General features: G+C 39.3%; 1 pseudogene; it reads left to right on the forward strand.

The window, feature by feature from the left end:
• Positions 1-16,434, forward strand: part of LOC141409580 (RNA-binding motif protein, Y chromosome, family 1 member B-like) — a 78,694-nt pseudogene extending 62,260 nt beyond the window's left edge.
• The last annotated feature ends 390 nt before the right edge of the window (positions 16,435-16,824 follow it).

A 16,824-nucleotide genomic window follows, 5' to 3' on the forward strand; every position in this document is an offset into this window, starting at 1 on the left:
CTCAGATGAAAAGGATTTTTTTCAAAGTAATTTCATAATTTTTAATGCTCTTTGAAAACTTGTGGTTTAGGTGTAATGTCTGTATTAACAGTATCAGAATAAAATTATACTTGTAATGTAAAATACATGATTTTATTGCTATACATGCTCAAAAGCAAATGCAATAGGAGAGTAACTTGTGTTGTTTGTAGAAAATTGCCTTTGTTGGTTTGCACATAAATAGGCACAACCTTAGGCATATGTGAGGTCTCCCTTGGAAACTGCACAAGTTCCCTAATTAGTCTGTATTTCTTTTTAAAAACTTACCAGATTTGGCTCGGCAAAGTGGCTCATGTCTGTAATTCCTGCACTTTGGGGCACCTAGGTAGATGGATCATGAAGTCAAGTTTCAGAAGTCTTCAGAAAGACTACAAAACTGTCTGCCTAACCCTAAAACACTTTTACTTTAGAGGAATAGTAAAAGTCAAAGGAAATAATTAGATATGGTTCATACTAGAGTTTAATATTCTTCTTGAAGCCTTCTGTGACTGAATTCTCTTCTTGAAGCATTCTGTGACTGAAGTGAGACAATGGTAAAGAAAACATAATTTCCACCAAAATCAAAACTGAACCAGCTAGGTTTCCTAAGTAGATAGCTTAATGAACTTAAATGTTCCTAGTTTAAATAGTGGAAAATGGGTGTTTACTTTTGGGAAGTACATTAATATTGTCTTGAAATATTTGACAATGGTTGTTGTAACCAACAGACTAGCAATATATTCTTATCAATAGGAATAACCGAGAAGGATTGAAAATTTATCAGATTATTTTTTTGAGACAGAGTCTAGCCTTATCACCTAAGCTGCGGTGCAGTGACCTGATCCTGACTCACTGGAACCTCCACCTTCTGGGTTCAAGGTATTCCACTTTCTTAGCATTCCAAGTAACTGGCAATACAGGTGTGTGCCACCACAGCTGGCTAAAATTTTGTATTTTTAGTACAGAGAGCATTTCACCATGTTGGCCAGGCTTGTCTTAAAATTTTGATCCCCTCTCTCAGACTCCCACAGTGTGAAGATTACAAGCATGAGCCACCATGCTCAGCCTATCAGATATTGAAGATACGAATAGGAATACTTTAAACATTATGCTTTTTGGAAAATTAAGTATATAAAACAACAGAATAAAGGTTCAGATGTGGGATGACTTAATGGTTCATGAAATTATCTAGTGATAAAAGTATAAAGAATAGGACCCAAAAAAAGTAAACCAATTTAGCTTCCTGAACATACAACTTACAGAAATGGAATATATGCAGTTCCAGAAGTCACTAATTCTTACAATTAACAGAATAATCTACAAGAAGGAAGCATTTTCGTGAGAAAGTGTTGACAAAGTCATCAATTAACAGAATAATCTGCAAGAAGGAAGCATTTTCGTGAGAAAGTGTTGACAAAGTCATCAATTCTTATAGGGAAAGGATACACATAATGTTAAAGGAAATGTTACCAACTTTGATTTTGAAGGGAGTTATTTATGTTATGAAGTTTTGTTTTCCTTCACCTATAATGTAGCATTGTGAGGATTAATTGAAAAGATTAATCTCCCTAGTCTTGTCTATCTTCACAGTGGCAAGAAAAGAAATGGTGTCTGTCAAGTTGTGATGGTTCAGATCTTTAATCCCAGCATTTTGGGAGGCTGTGGCAGGCATATCACTTTAACTCAGGAGTTTGAGACAAGCCTGGGTAACACAGAGAAACATTGTCGATATAAAACAGACAGAAATTTTCTGAATGTGGTAGTGTATCTATGCAGTCCTGCTCCTTGGACTGAGGCAGAAGAATCGCTTGTGGCCGTGAGGACCAGGCTGTAGTGAGCGTGATTGCTCTACTGCATTTTTGCCTGGGAGACAAAGTGAGACCCAGTAAAACAAGTGAACAAACAAATAACAGCAACAACAACAACAACAAAGAAGCACAAAGTATCTATGACACTCTGACCCTGGGAGTTTTGAACCCAAATTATCTCCATGACACATTTTGTGGTAATGATTTAAAGGAATGGGAAACAGAAGCATAAGCTGTAAGATACAATTCATCAACCTTCAAATAGGGTCTGTGTTTCAGCAAGTTAGAGTAAATAGTGAAAAGTCTTTATATAATAAGAGGCAAACCCTTATTCCTTAATTTTCATAGGAAAATTATGCTTTTTAATGAATAATAGAATACATTTTATAGTCTTCGGCCCCTAGGATTGCTATGAGAAAATACATGGACTTGGTGGTTTATAACCAACATTTCCTGTAATCTTAGAGCCTGAGATGCCCAAGATGATGGCATCAGCAAATATAGTATTCTGGCAAGGGCCCACTTCGTGGATTTTAAGCAGCCGTCTTGCTGAGTCTACACATGATAGAAGGGGCTTGGAACTCTTGGGTTGCTTATAGGAGGGTACTAATAATATTTATGAGGGTGCTGTCTTCCTGACCTGATCAGTTCTAATTGAAGGCCCTGTTCCCCATCCACAGGGCAGCCAATTGACATTCCTCTGTGTTGAGCTTAATGTGTATATTTTAGATGGGGGAGTGAGGATGGCAGTGATGATTGAATGACTTCACTGGTTTGCAGTTTTTACTGTCTCTAGTGTTGCCATCAGGTATTAATGGCATGAAGGTTGTTTTTTTTAAATGTTGATGCTCAGTCATCCAGCTTCAGATTATAAGATTTGGGGACAATTTGGCAGTTTTAGTTTTCAGTGATGCCAGATCACAAAAGGGGAACACAATGTTGAAATTTTACTTTAGAGAGTTGTAGCTATATATTGAATAAAATAAGAATTGAAAATATAGACTAATAAAATTTGTAAGACATCTCATGTGGGTGTTCTATAGTTTTCCACTGAAATGCAATTCTCTCTGCAGTTACTTCTCTTGACTCTTGTTCACAAAATAAGTGTGGTCATACTAGTTTTGTCATTATTTACCTAAATGCAGTAAGAATCGTCATTGACCACAAAGTTCTTTATTTATTTCTTCATTTATTCATTATTTACTTTTTAAATTAGAGACAGTGTCTGGCTCACTGCAGCCTCAACTTCCTGGGCTCAAGTGGTCCTCCCACTTCAGCCTCTGGAGTAACTGAGACCAGAGGTACACACCATCATGCCTGGCTAATTTGGTATTTGTTTTATCAGAACTTGTAGACTGGGTTGAATTTCTCCTCTCTCAAAGTCCCTAAATATTGTGGATTCTAGAACTTGCCCACAAGTGACCTTTCTCATCTTTTAGGCTAGGAACTCTATTACCAATTATGAGGCCACTTTCCCCAGGAGGGCTTTATAAGTATTGTCCCCACAGTCAAATTTAGTTTTAATTCTGCCTGGTTATATCTGATTCTATGGAAATCATTCCTAAATATATTTGATATTCAGACAAGGCTTGGCAATAAAACCACTTTCCAATAATGTTCTGTTAAAAAAAAAAAAAAGAATGCTTTTTACTCAACAGCAGAAACGCCTCTATTGCCATAAAAATGTTTATAAAATGTTGAATATCCAGTGAATGTAATGCAGCTCAATTAGTGAAATAGTAAATTCAAGAAAAATACAAATGTATTATTTTTCTTTCTGTTTTTTTGTTTGTTTGGTTTGTTGGTTTTTGTTTTTGTTTTTGCTTTTTTCACTGACAGAATCACCCCCTTTTGCCTGGGGTGGAGTGCAATGGTGAGATCGTGGCTCACTGCAAACCCTGCCTCCTGGGAAAAAGCAATTGCCCTGCCTCAGCCTCCTGCATAGCTAGGATTACAGGTGTGCAACACCATTCCTGGCTGACTTTTTATTTCTAGTAGAGATTGGGTTTTGCCATACTGGCCAGGCTGGTCTGGTCTCAAAGTCCTGAATTCAGATAATTCACCTGCCTTGGCCTCCCAAAGTGCAGGGATTACAGGCATAAGCCACCATGCCTGGCCCACAAATGTATTCATGCACTTAATAATAACAACAACTCTTAATATGTGTCTGTATGCAATAAACCATTTTAAACTAATCTCATTTACTAAATATTTGCATGAGTCGTGAACTTGGTCATCTATTTCTGGGATTTTTAGGAGTATATAATTCACAATGGTGCTCATTTATCTCTAAACCAATTAGAATAGCACCCTTTTAAGTGATACTCAAAATTAATTGGGTAATAACATCTGGTGGTAGAAATATAGCACACACACATAATGTAAATGCAAAAATTGTAATTAGCAGCAACAGATTTTATAGCTCTCCTAAAATTTAGTCATGAATAAAGCACTAGAATAAAATAAATCTCACTGGTTTAAATTCACTTTATATTTAATCTAAATTGTGCTTCCGAAAAGTGAGACAAGGTTGCCTATTCAATAAGAGATCTAATACCTTTTTTCTGTGTTGTTAAAGAATAATTTTTCTGAGATTATTTTCCATAATATTTAATCTAGGGAGAAAGAGGAGTGCATTTTACTTACAGGATACATCCAGTGACAGTCTGAATGTCTTCAAAAGCTGGGTAGTTAAAATCCTCAATCTCTTCTAATTAGTCATTTTTCTTTTCCACCTCAGTCAGATAATTTTTTGGAGGTGGGGATGATCCTTGAGTCCCTCAAGAGTCACTGATTACAGAGTGTAAATTTCTCATCCCTATAGTGGGTTGAGAGGCTTAACTAGAAAGAAGAAGGCTTGTTTAGTGGTAGATAGAAGAAGGATGGATGATGAGAGGTTTGAAGTAGGATATGTCAAACTATTCAAGGGAGATGAGTGGAAGATAAAAGTTAGTAAAAGGATGGGTAAGGAGCACAAGTAATAGCAAGGAAGATATGAAAGATTCACAAATGCAGGAAGATACTAAATTTCTCAAAGATCACTGAGGTTTCAAATTATCCTTGTAAAAGCTTCCAAACTCCAGGATGTCTATTTAGCAAAGTCTAAATCCACCAGGGTTCAAAAAGATGGGTTTTAGTTTACTAAGAGATTCATATGGCATAAGCAAAAATCCAGATAAAGAGCAAAGAGGTGTCAAACAGCTTCAATTGAGATAAGGATAGAGTTAGAGAGATACAGAGACAGAGACAGAAATAGAGATACAGAGACACAGACAGACAAGAGAGATAGAAATAGACATATAGAAATAGACCTTGACACAGATGTAGACATAATGATAGAGAGAAACTTCCAGAAATACCAGGCAAATGGTAAAAATACCATTAAGGAAAATGAATCTCAAACATAGGGAGTCAAGAAATAATGTTCACTCAGGAAATATGCTAGAAAGAAGGGCACAAAACAAATGATTCTGCCCTACTATTCATATTGCTGGAGCATATGGTGGGTGGTTTTGCTTGCAGATTTCTGAGGACTCTTCACACTTAATTTGACATAAAACTCTGTGTAAGTCCTGCACTAATTTACATTCTCACCAAAAGGGTGCATGTATATCCTGTTCTCTGCATCCTCACCAGAAATGTGTTTCTTTTGTGTTTTGGATAATAGCCATTCTGACTGAAGTGAGATGACATTTCATCATGGATTTGATTTGGATTTGCCTTATGGATTAGGGATGATGAGGACTTTGTAGTGTGCCTGCTGGGCAACTGTATGCTTTACTTAAACAAATGAGTATTCACGTCATTAGCCCATTTTCATGCTATTTAGTTGTTTGAGTTCCTTACGATCTGTAACTATTCACCCATTATAAGATGTATGGTGATCCAATAATTTCTCCCATCCTCTGTTTAGTTTCCTGTGTTCTCGTGAAGCACCTTAGTTTGATATAACCCCATTCTCTATTTTTCATATTTTTTCCTGTGCTTTTGCAGTCACTTTGAGAACATCGTTACCCACACCATTGTCATGGAGCGTCTTCCTCCTTCTTTTTTGTATTTCTCATAGAGACAAAGTTTTGCCATGTTGGGCAGCCTGGTCTTGAACTCCTGACTTCAGGTGATCCACCTGCCTTGGCCTCCCAAAGTGCTGGACTTACACGAGTGAGACACCGCGCCTGGCCAAAATAATCTAATTTTAAAATCCTTTACGTACATATCAAAGTTCTTCTTCACCTAGTTTATAGAACAGACTTGATTTTGCATCGACCATTCTTGCTTCTTTGGGAATAGGTCATGAGAAGCAAAAGAAGTGACTTAGTTCTGTGCCCCTATTGTTTTTATTTAGCTCATTTCTCTTCTTTTCCTAGAGTGCTATGCTATTTTGGTAAGTAAAACTTTGCAGTATATTTTGAAGTTAAGTAGTTTGATGACTCCAGCTTTGTGCGTTTTACTGGTTTGCTCTGGATCTTCAGGATATTCTTCGACTTCACAAGAATTTTAGGATTTTCATATTGTATTTGTGTGAGGAATGGGTCATTGATATTTTCACAGAGTTTGCATAGAATCTGTAGATCACTTAGGTAGTATTGTTGTGAATATCATTTAATCCTTGTGACTACATGCACAGGTTCAGGGACAAGTGACACCGGTGTTCACATCAATACTTAAGTGGGACTTAATGCCCATCAAGAGTCCCTCCCTGGACACACACAGAAGGTCTCCTGACACTTGGCCATCTCTTCAATTTCCTCCCCACTGTGAGTCCAGTATGGTCATCCAGATTCCCTGTGTAGTGGCTTGTATTGCTGGGCATGCCATGTATGAGTGATGATGGCAGATGGAAGACAGCATGTTAAGAAAGCCTGGGGTCATCACAAAGTATATGATGGGCCTGGGAGAGCCATTGTGGGAGCACATAAATGTAGACAAGCCTGGGATGGACATCTGCATAGAGGATGAGAGGGCCCTAGTTGAAACCAAACTCCACCTTAGGTTGTAGCAGACCTCAGGGCAGAGAAGGGAGCCAGCAAGGGATGATGAAGCAGCTACCTATTGAGACTTGCTTCTCTCCCACTGAACTTAGCCACTTATGCTCTTAGGCAGCTTAAGGTTCCATAATCCTGAATTGTTGATGTTACTGTTCCCTGATGAATCTTTCTCCCTCAGCCCATGGATGGCCTGGGTTTGCTTATGGCAGTCTCTTCCCTGAGCTTTGTGTTCTCCATGTGTGTCCCGCTTCAGCACCCACAGGGCTCTCAACCCTCAACACTGGCCTCCTCTCTGTTCCCACTCTAACTCCCTCAGGTAGTACTACAGGGAATTAAGCTACATGCCCAGGCATACCCTTCCACATACTGCCTCCTCTACCATGCCTGGAGGCACTCCTTTCCAAGAATGCCAAGACGATATTCCTTAATATTCACTTCAATGCAGAAGTAAATGTGACAAGAGGAAAACTTCATCCTGCTACCGGTACCTGGAATGGCTGAGTTCCTCCACCTGACTGACTAAGAAGGAGAACGCGGAGAGAATCAAAGTGACCATTTCATCTAGATGGGCTGAGGTGGCCTGCTAGCTAGGGTGAAGCATGTTTTCTTCTTCTCAGCTCTCCTGCTCAGACACCCCTTGATGTATATCAACCTAAGTCAGAAACCTGACCTATTCCTCAGGCCCAATCTCCACAGCCTGACATGTAATTCTTCATGCTTTATGATCCGAGGCAACTTATGGATGTGAACCTTTGGTTTTTGGGGTTAACCTGCTGGAAACAGGCATGGGGAGTGGGGATGGTTGAATGGCTGGCATGGGCATGCAGACTCTTCTTCCTCCAGTGACTTTCCAAAATAAAAGTGCCCTTCAGAATTCTGCTATGCATGAAGAGTCCTTGGCCCCCTTATCCTCCCTTGTTAGTGATGATGTTTTCTCCCCATCCCTACTACATGTTCTCAGAGCACCCACAAGCAAGCTGCCCTCACATCTACAGGAGCATGGCCTTGTATTCCCTCCTGTCCTCCATCCCCTGTGTTCTGGCTAACCCCCTGTGCCTCTGGCCTGGCCGTGCACCACCCCTCCTTGGGATGCCTATCACCCACCCCCAGCTACCAGCCATCCCTAAAGGGCAGCTGCAAGGCTAAGGCTCATTCCCCAAAGCAGGGTATGCCCTGGGGGTTGGGGTGTTCATGGAGCCCAGCTCCAAGAGAAGGATGTTTAGAGAGTCCATTGCTGGTTGGAGCCAAGGCCAGACAGTGCCCTCTGATCCTTTTCTGCCACTTGGTGTTGGCCTCTTCCCTGGCCACCACCTGGATTAGGTTGTCTACCACTAGCACCGCCTCCTGCCGCAAGATCGCCTCCTTCCCGAAGGTCTCCTCCTCCCTCTGCACTCCTAAGGCCCTCTTCTGCCTCATGGCTGACCATAGGAGGAGGCTCCAGAGCTTCTACACACCAGGGCCTACTCTTCCCATCCCACACAACCTTGACAGCTGGCCACTGGGGGCTGCTCCCCTGAAGACCCATGGGCCTTCCCCTGCTGACAATCCTGTGCTACACCTACGTGGACCCAGTGTTGTTAGGAAGCCCTGCAGGTCCTGCAGCCCACTGCACTCCCCTTGGGGCCCTGGGTCACTACAAGGTTACCTGTGTAGAGGAGCCTAGGAGCAAAAGGCCAAAGTCCTGGTCTTGCAGAAACCTGCAGCAGGCATCGTGGCTGCAGCTGCACTTGTGGGAGCCTCTGAGTCTCCAAGGCAGTGCACAACAGCCTCCACACAGGCCATCAATGGGCATTCCTGGCTGCTGGCCTCCAGTGTGCCCAGGGCACTGGACCAGAAGACATTAGGAATGCTCCTGGGAATATAGCATCCTCAGGGAGGAAGCATGGTAGTGGGAGCCTGTATTTGCCTAGACCTGCGAGACAGTCGGTGGAAGTGGACTGTTCTGGCACTTCCCGCGTCCTTGATATAAAGTCTGCATGTGGGATCTTTCCGCAGTAGGGCAACCGTCATCCCAAAGCGACCCTCACTGTTTGTCCTACTCAAAAGCATCTTTATTTTCTGTTTCTCTGCTCAGGTTGGTCTTTAGTCAAAAACCCAAAGACAGCGAGGTTTCTGGATGTTGTCTGTAAATGGGGATGGGTTTTCTATATGTTGGTAGTGAATTATGGGAAGAGACAGTAGGGAAAGAAATCGCTAGTGTTATTAAGAAACGCATTTTTGTAAACTCATTGTTTCTTGAGGATTCTTCCCTTTACCGTCGGCCATGTCTAACAGGTGGGTAAGTTGTGGGACAGCGAACTAGGGCGCCGTTGTTTTCATGTTCACTTTTTATTATAGCGGTTTTTCTTTGAGAATGTGGCCATAATTTAAATATTCAGGCAATATACTTAACCACTGTGATTAAAAACTTGTCCTTTTAGTCAGCACATGTCAAATTTCTGATTTGCTTGGCAGGAATTATCAAATTTGGATGTAAATTGCGTTACTTTAGTGTAGGTAGAACTCTGGGGCCATAAATAATCAAACTTTAAATTTGTCTCTGTAAAGCCTTGAATTATCTCCCTCCTTTTATGACAGTATTTGAAACATGTTTCCTGTATCTCTGGTATCGTGAATAATTTAAACGGAATAAGTGAGTGTAATTGAGATAAATGGCAATAGTCTAAAACAGAAACAAAATAATCTCATGCTTAAGTTATTTTTTAAATCTGGCTTGCTGATTTACTCTTGTAAACCTGGCATTCTGGGAGGTGATGGTGTGAGGATGGCTTGAGATCAGGAGTTGGAGAACAGCCTGTGTAACGTAATGAGTTCCTTTTATCTGTTGCCATTTTGGCACCAACGACTTGTTTAATGGAAGATGATTTTTCCCCAGAGGGGTGGGTTTGGGGAAAGGCTGTAAGTTGGACACAGTGGGGAAGATGGTGGGTGTCAGGACCCCAATGGGCAGGGGGTGTGGCAGGGCTTCGGGTCAGAGCAATGTGATGGGGGCAGGGACTGGGCAGCGGATCTGTGAGGAGGACAGGGCATGTCAGGGGAAGGATAGGTAGGATGGTTTCTGGATGAAACGGTTTCACCTTAGCTCATCCTCATACATTACATTTTCATAAGAAGATGCCACCTACATATTTTGCATGTGCAGTTCACAGTAGATTGTCTGTGAGAATCCACTACCTCTGCTCATCCCACGGGAGGCAGGGCTGAGGCAGTACAAGTGGTTCACAATCTGTTCTGTATCCGAGTTGCTAACAGGCCAGAGCCAGGTACCCGTTGGAGGTCAGTGTTCGGAGATCCCTTATCTCTTGTATATTTCAAATCACTAAGAGTTTGTAAAATATTTAAAATATTCTCCCACAAGAAAGCATGTAATTTAATTGAGCGAATTCAATCATTTATCAAAATATCAGACATGGCATGGTGTTTCACCCTTGAAATCCCATCAATTTCACAGCCTCATGCCCACAGATCATTTGAGCCCAGGAGCTTAAAACCAGCTTTGGCAACATGAGGAAACCTGTGTCTATTAAAACACACACACACACACACACACCCCCACCCAGCTAAGGTAGCAAGTGCCTGTACTCCCAGCTACTTGGGAAGCTGAGATGAGGCATGACCACTTGAGACTGGGTAGAGGACACTTCAGTGAGCAGTGTGCTTTGTCGAAGGGAAAAAGTGCACTTTTTTCCTAGACACTTTGTTGAAGTCTCTAGGGAAAAAAAAAAAAAAGAAAACAAACAAAGAAAATCACATTGTACCTCCTAAATGTATAGTTTTCAAAGTAAAGTATTTAAATGGGGGCTTCCTGAGTATTGCAACTTTAAAAAATCACAATAGCTTTTGTTATCTAAGTTTTAAAAACGAGTTTTTGTGAGGTATGCAGTAAAATTCAGCATTTGTCCACGAAGACAGTGCTGCTTTTGCTCTGTATGTTACACGTTTTTCATATTTCAAGTAAGAAATACTGAAAAGGTGCCAGCCTCTGTAAGCATATTTCACTTGAGTTTTCAACACAGTATGTAATAAAATTTTATCTTTTTGGCTTCCTTATTGTTATTTAAATGAAGATAATTTTTTACAATTACAGCAAAATGTTGGAAGGGAATCAGCCTGGCGAGCTGTTCATTTGTGGTCTAAGTAGATAAACCAATGAAAAGATGCTTAAGGCAATATTTGGGAAACATGATCCCTTGTTGGAAGGTAACTCTTAACACCAACATATATTTTCATATATTCTGTATATATTTTTTACCCAAGAAAACATATACTCAATATATTTACTTGAGTACATAAATTCAAAGTGATTTTTTGTTTTATTTTGTTTTTAAACTGCTGTTTTGAAGTTTCCATTTGATATTTGAAAAATTCTCATGGCCTGCAGGTGACGTTTCTGTGGTAAGGGTCACCTACTATTGTGAAACGAAAATGAGCAAAAGTAAATTATTTGTGCAGCCAGCGAACAAAATGAAATAAAATAGGCAGATTATGTGGGTGACCTAGTACTAAGAATCATAGTAACTGTGTGAAATGCAATTTTTTTATTTCATGTAACTCTTAGGTATTTAATACTATGGTGAGTCTGTTACAGAAATGTAAAGTGTTTTCATATATTTTAGTTGCTTGGAAGAAAGGTCGAATAAACAAGTGCAGAGGCTTCACATTTATTACTTTAGAGAACCCTGCAGATGCTAAGAATGCTGCCACAGAAATGAATGGAAAGGTAAGTGTCCCTAGTGAATAATATCCTATTCTGTTTTTCAATTAGCAGTATTACTAGGTCTTTTTAGTATTACAAAACATTTGAAGATAGCAGAATGCCATTTGGACAAACATGCTTCAGCCATCTTCTTCTTTTTGCCATATAAATTCAAAAATGCAAGAACTATTATTTTAAATATCTGCTTCAGTCTCCATTTTCCGATTAGATTTCCCCAACACATTTTCTAGAAGCCCTGTTATTTGAGGTGTTGGCTATTCTGCCACCATGCTCACGATCACTGGAATAGAAATCACCACAGCTCGCTGAGTAACTCTCCCAACTTCTGTCATATATATCTTGTGTATTGTTATAATCATGGTGACTGCTTCCACCAAAAGTCATTCGAGGACATGGTGCAGGTGCTGCACCATGAGAGGTCCCTGAAGGGTTGATAAAATAACAGAACTTATGTTGAATTACATTTAAACATTTTTACTGGTATCACTAAACCATGAGTCAGTTAAGGCACTATTCAGCAATGTCTGCTTTCCTCTGCCTCTGTTGACAGAATATGAATTGAGACTGGCATGAACCAGTAGTAGAGATGGAGTTTCACTGGTCTCGATCTCCTGACCTCGTGATCCACCCACATCGGCCTCCCAAAGTCCTGGGATTACAGGTGTGAGCTTCCACACCCAGCCAGTAGAATCCTCTTGCAAGACAGAAAAGTTCTCTGAGTCCCCACCCGACTCAGAAGTCCAGCTGGCTTCACCTCAAAATCAATCCTAAAATACTGAGTTACAAGCATTACATCTAAACAGATGTTTTCAAATGGCATGAACCCGGGAGGCAGAACTTGCAGTGAGCCGAGATTGCGCCACTGCACTCCAGCTTGTGTGACAGAGTGAGACTCTGTCTCTGAAACAAACAAACAAACACACAAACAAAAAAAACCGATACTGGGATGGGAGGCCAAAGTAAATGCTGAAATGACTGAAAATGAGCTATTTACCTGAATGCTTAACTTTAAGATTGAGAAACATATTAGAATTGACACATTCATGGACATATTTATTGATTGATAGCTTTTATTATAGTTTCCATCTTACTAGGTGAATTTCAAATTATTGTGAAGAAATACTTGACCTTCTAATTGTAGATAGAAGAAGTAATTACAGTGAGGCAAACATTCCATTTAATGCTTTGTTTGCTAGATAATTCCTCTTAATTTTTCTTAAAGGTCCTGACAGTATTCTTTGATGGGAAGCTTCTTAATCTAATGAATCCTTCCATATCCTAGGTCCTTTTGCATTTGACCCCTGGTGTTCCATGGTAAAAATTGCATATTCGGGTTCTTTGTTAGGTTGGAATCTTGCTCTCACCAGGCCAGACTGCATTGGTGAGACGATGACTCATTACAGCCTCAAATTTCTGAGCTCATGCAGTTCTACTCTTTCAGCTTCCTGAGTTGCTATGACAAGTGGCATGCACCACAACACCTATCCAGTTTTTCTTTCCGTATTTTTGTAGAAACAGGACCTCACTACATGTAACTAATGTCGTAGTTGACATTAACGCCCTGGGCTCAAGTGGTCCGCCTGCCTCAGCCTTCCACCCTGGATAGCAATGTGAGCTACTGTGCCTGGCCACCCAGTTTCTGTGACCCTGGTAATGCTTATGGGCAAGGCATTCTTACTGGTTATGTGGTGATACTACAAGAAGATTTAGGAGAAAAGCAGTCACTGGACTTAAATACTATTTATAAGAAAAGTAAGACTTGAAATGTAGACAGGAAGGAGTCCAATATTTTTCAGTTAAGTGGATATCACAGAAATGCAGTGTTGTGAAATAAAGGGGGCTGTATATTTACCATTAAGATTGTGCGGGGATGTTTAAACCTTAACACAAGTTCCTTAGTGCAGGATTTGAAATTATTTGAGGAGAGAATTTAGAACTAAGCCACATGAGGTGAGCAGTGAGATTGAATAGAACTAATAATCTTGAGAAGGAGAAGGGTAAGAATTCAGACTGAACAGAAGAAAGCAAGACAAAAAGTTACAGTTTTCAGCAAAGAAGTTGAGGCACAACAAACTAAAATTCTTACTAAGGCCTACATCATAATATGGAGGAAATGGAAACCTTCCATTTTCAATTTTCCATTTCGTATTAGAGGATTGGTGAAGTTAGATAGTAATTGAGTTCACAATACATAAGCTAGCAGATTTCTACTAAAAGATTAGCCAGTGAACACATCACAGGTGAGAGACTGACCTGTAAGAAATAGCACTTGAAGAGTATATTAAAGGGAAAAACTATTCTATTTTGAATGAGGCACAATAATGTAATGACTTTTTACCAGTATTTTTTATTCCATGTAAAATAAATCTTAGCCATCATTAGAAAAGCTTGAGTAGCATATTTTAATTTGTCCTCATTTAAGATAGAGCCAACCACTTAGAGATAAAGGAGAACTTTTATGTATAAATTTCACATTCGGTAGTTCACAGGTTACAGTACTTGTGTGTGTGAGATGGACTGAACAAGGTGGATAAATTTACTTTTTTCAGGTGAGATAGGATGATACATGTAAACTTTAAAATCAGTGTACATTTTGATGGTTTTACATGTTTTCCCTGTGTCATTAATAGTCATCAGTAATTCATATGGAAAGGAAAATAATAACTAGCTAGTTGTTAACAGTTAAGAATGAACTGTTACCCTGAGAATTAATGTTTAGCTTAAGCTGTGTTTAAGAAGAACTGGGCTTGCAGGAGCCAAGAGATTATACAAAGCTTTAAGCTATAATGAGGGTGTCATGAATGTCTGGTAACTCAGGGAAAGAGAAAGAGAGTCAGGGGAGAAATAATTTTTAAAGTCGTTTTAGAGAAGAAACGATAGTATTTGAAATTCTCTGTACTTTACATAATACGTAATCATGTTAAATTAAAGGTCCCATGTCACGTGGAAGAGAGAGCTACGCAGGTCCTTTACGCAGAGAGCCATTCTCCTCCTGGAGAAACGACAGTATGTCACCAAGAGATGATGCTTATGCAACTAAGGATAGGTAAAGGAAAATTGAAAAAATAGTTGATTTTTGTTGTGGTGATGAAATTCACATAACAAAATTAAACATTTGGGGGTTAACAAATAAGTGACATTTAATACATTCTGTGTTGTGCAACAACCACCTCTATTTAGTAGAAAAGCATTTTCATCACTCCAAACTACAACTACACTACCGGTTAAGCAGTCCCTTTCATTTTCTTCCTTTGCGCAGCCTCCAGGAAACACCAATCTGTGTTCTGTTTGTGAACTTACCTGTTCTGGGCATTTCCTTGTATTGGGCTCAAACACTACACGGCTTTTTCTGTCTGTCTCTTTTCTTTCTGCTGGATGCCCTGAAGGTTTATGAACATCGTAGCACTTCACTCCTTACACAAGCCGTTAACTCATTATTTTGTTTGGGTTGTTTCCACCGCAGTATCTCTAGGCACAAATATTAGTTTGAGTACACTTACTCAATTCTGGATATATATGTGTGGAGTTACTTGATCATATGATAATTATGTTTGTTTTCTTGAGGACCCACCACATGTGTCCATAGTAGCTGCATAATTTTCCATTCCAACAAGCACTGTTTCATGGTTCCAGTTTACCTACGTCTTCTCAAAGACTCTATACTTCTAGCTTGTTACAGTTTATAGGCATTCCAGTATGTGGGAAGCATGGTATCACATTTTGGCTTAGAAATGCATTTTCTGAATCCCTAATTATGAGTATCAGTTCCACGTGCTTTTTGGGTATTTGCATATATTACATTTGGAGAAATGTCTGTTTAGATGTCTGGCCCTTTATTTATTTATTTATTTTAGTTGTAAACAGGTTATGTTTTGGATACTAGAAGTTGATCATTTGAAATTTGTTGCTTTAGCTAATGCAAGCAGAAATCATTGAAGTTCCTGAGACACTAGGGATTATACTCCACTATGTAAAGACTATGCATGGCATGATTACGATGGTTCTCACTTTGGTGAACATTCCTCTAGAGGATACAGGTACTGTAAGATATTCTGATTTTGTCGAATATGTATCTTAAATTGTTCATTTCGACACTAACAAAGTTTTTATTTGTTTAATATCGTGATCATGTTGGCCATGGTAGAGATCATTCAGGACCTCCCCATGGAAGTTCTTACAGAGATGCATATCAGAGTTATAGTAAGAGTCCAGATATGGATTTGTAAATTATAGAATTACATTTAATAGACCAGATCATTGTTTTAATAAAATTTAAAGGAAAATTACAAAGGAAAAAATAATATGTTTAAATATTTGGAAAAGTTAACAATATAAAGCATAGGAATCTATAAGAAAATTAGAACTTCAATTCAGTTACAGAAAATGTGACTCAACCTTTATTTTAGAATAAACTTTCTTAAGCATCAAAATACTACTCTTACACTTCTTTTAAATAAAACATTTTGACTATTGCAGTCCCAATTCATATCCTGTCAACAGAGGCAGAGGAAAGCAGACATTTCTGAATAGTGCTTTAACTGATTCATGGTTTAGTGATACCAGTAATAATGTGTAAATGTAGTTCAACATAAGTTCTATTATTTTATCAACCCTTCAGGGACCTCTCATGGTGCAGCACCTGCACCATGTCCTCGAATGACTTTTGGTGGAAGCAGTCACCATTATAACAATACACAAGATATATATGACAGAAGTCGGGAGAGTTACTCAGCGAGCTGTGGTGATTTCTATTTCAGTGGTGGTGAGCACGGTGGCAGAAGGGAACGAACCTGTCCACATCAGTGAATAGGTGCACCATGATCCTCGTGAAACATATGGTAGCTCAAATAACAGGGCTTCTAGAAAATGTGTTGGTGAAATCCAGTTGGAAAAAGGAGACTGAAGCAGATATTTAAAATAATAGTTCTTGCATATTAAACCTTGCTTGCATATTGACAATAAAAATGTTGTTTCTGCATTATTACCTGAGTACCACCACAAGAAATAAGTAAGTTTTGTGTGGAGAGGTAGATACTAACTTCCTCCATGAATTTTTTGAGGTATTCAGATGAAAAGGAATTTTTTCAAAGTAATTTCATAATCTTTAATGCTATTTGAAAACTATCTGTTTAGGTGTAATGTCTGTAGTACAATTATCAGAATATATTTATACATGGAATGCAAAATGCCTGATTTTGTTGCTACACATGCTCAAAAGCAAATTCAATAGGAGAGTAAATTGTGTTGCTTGTAGAAAATTGCCTTTGTTGCTTTGCACATAAGTAGATACAAA

The sequence above is a fragment of the Macaca fascicularis genome, chromosome Y, assembly GCF_037993035.2.
Source record: "Macaca fascicularis isolate 582-1 chromosome Y, T2T-MFA8v1.1".
NCBI lineage: Eukaryota > Metazoa > Chordata > Mammalia > Primates > Cercopithecidae > Macaca > Macaca fascicularis.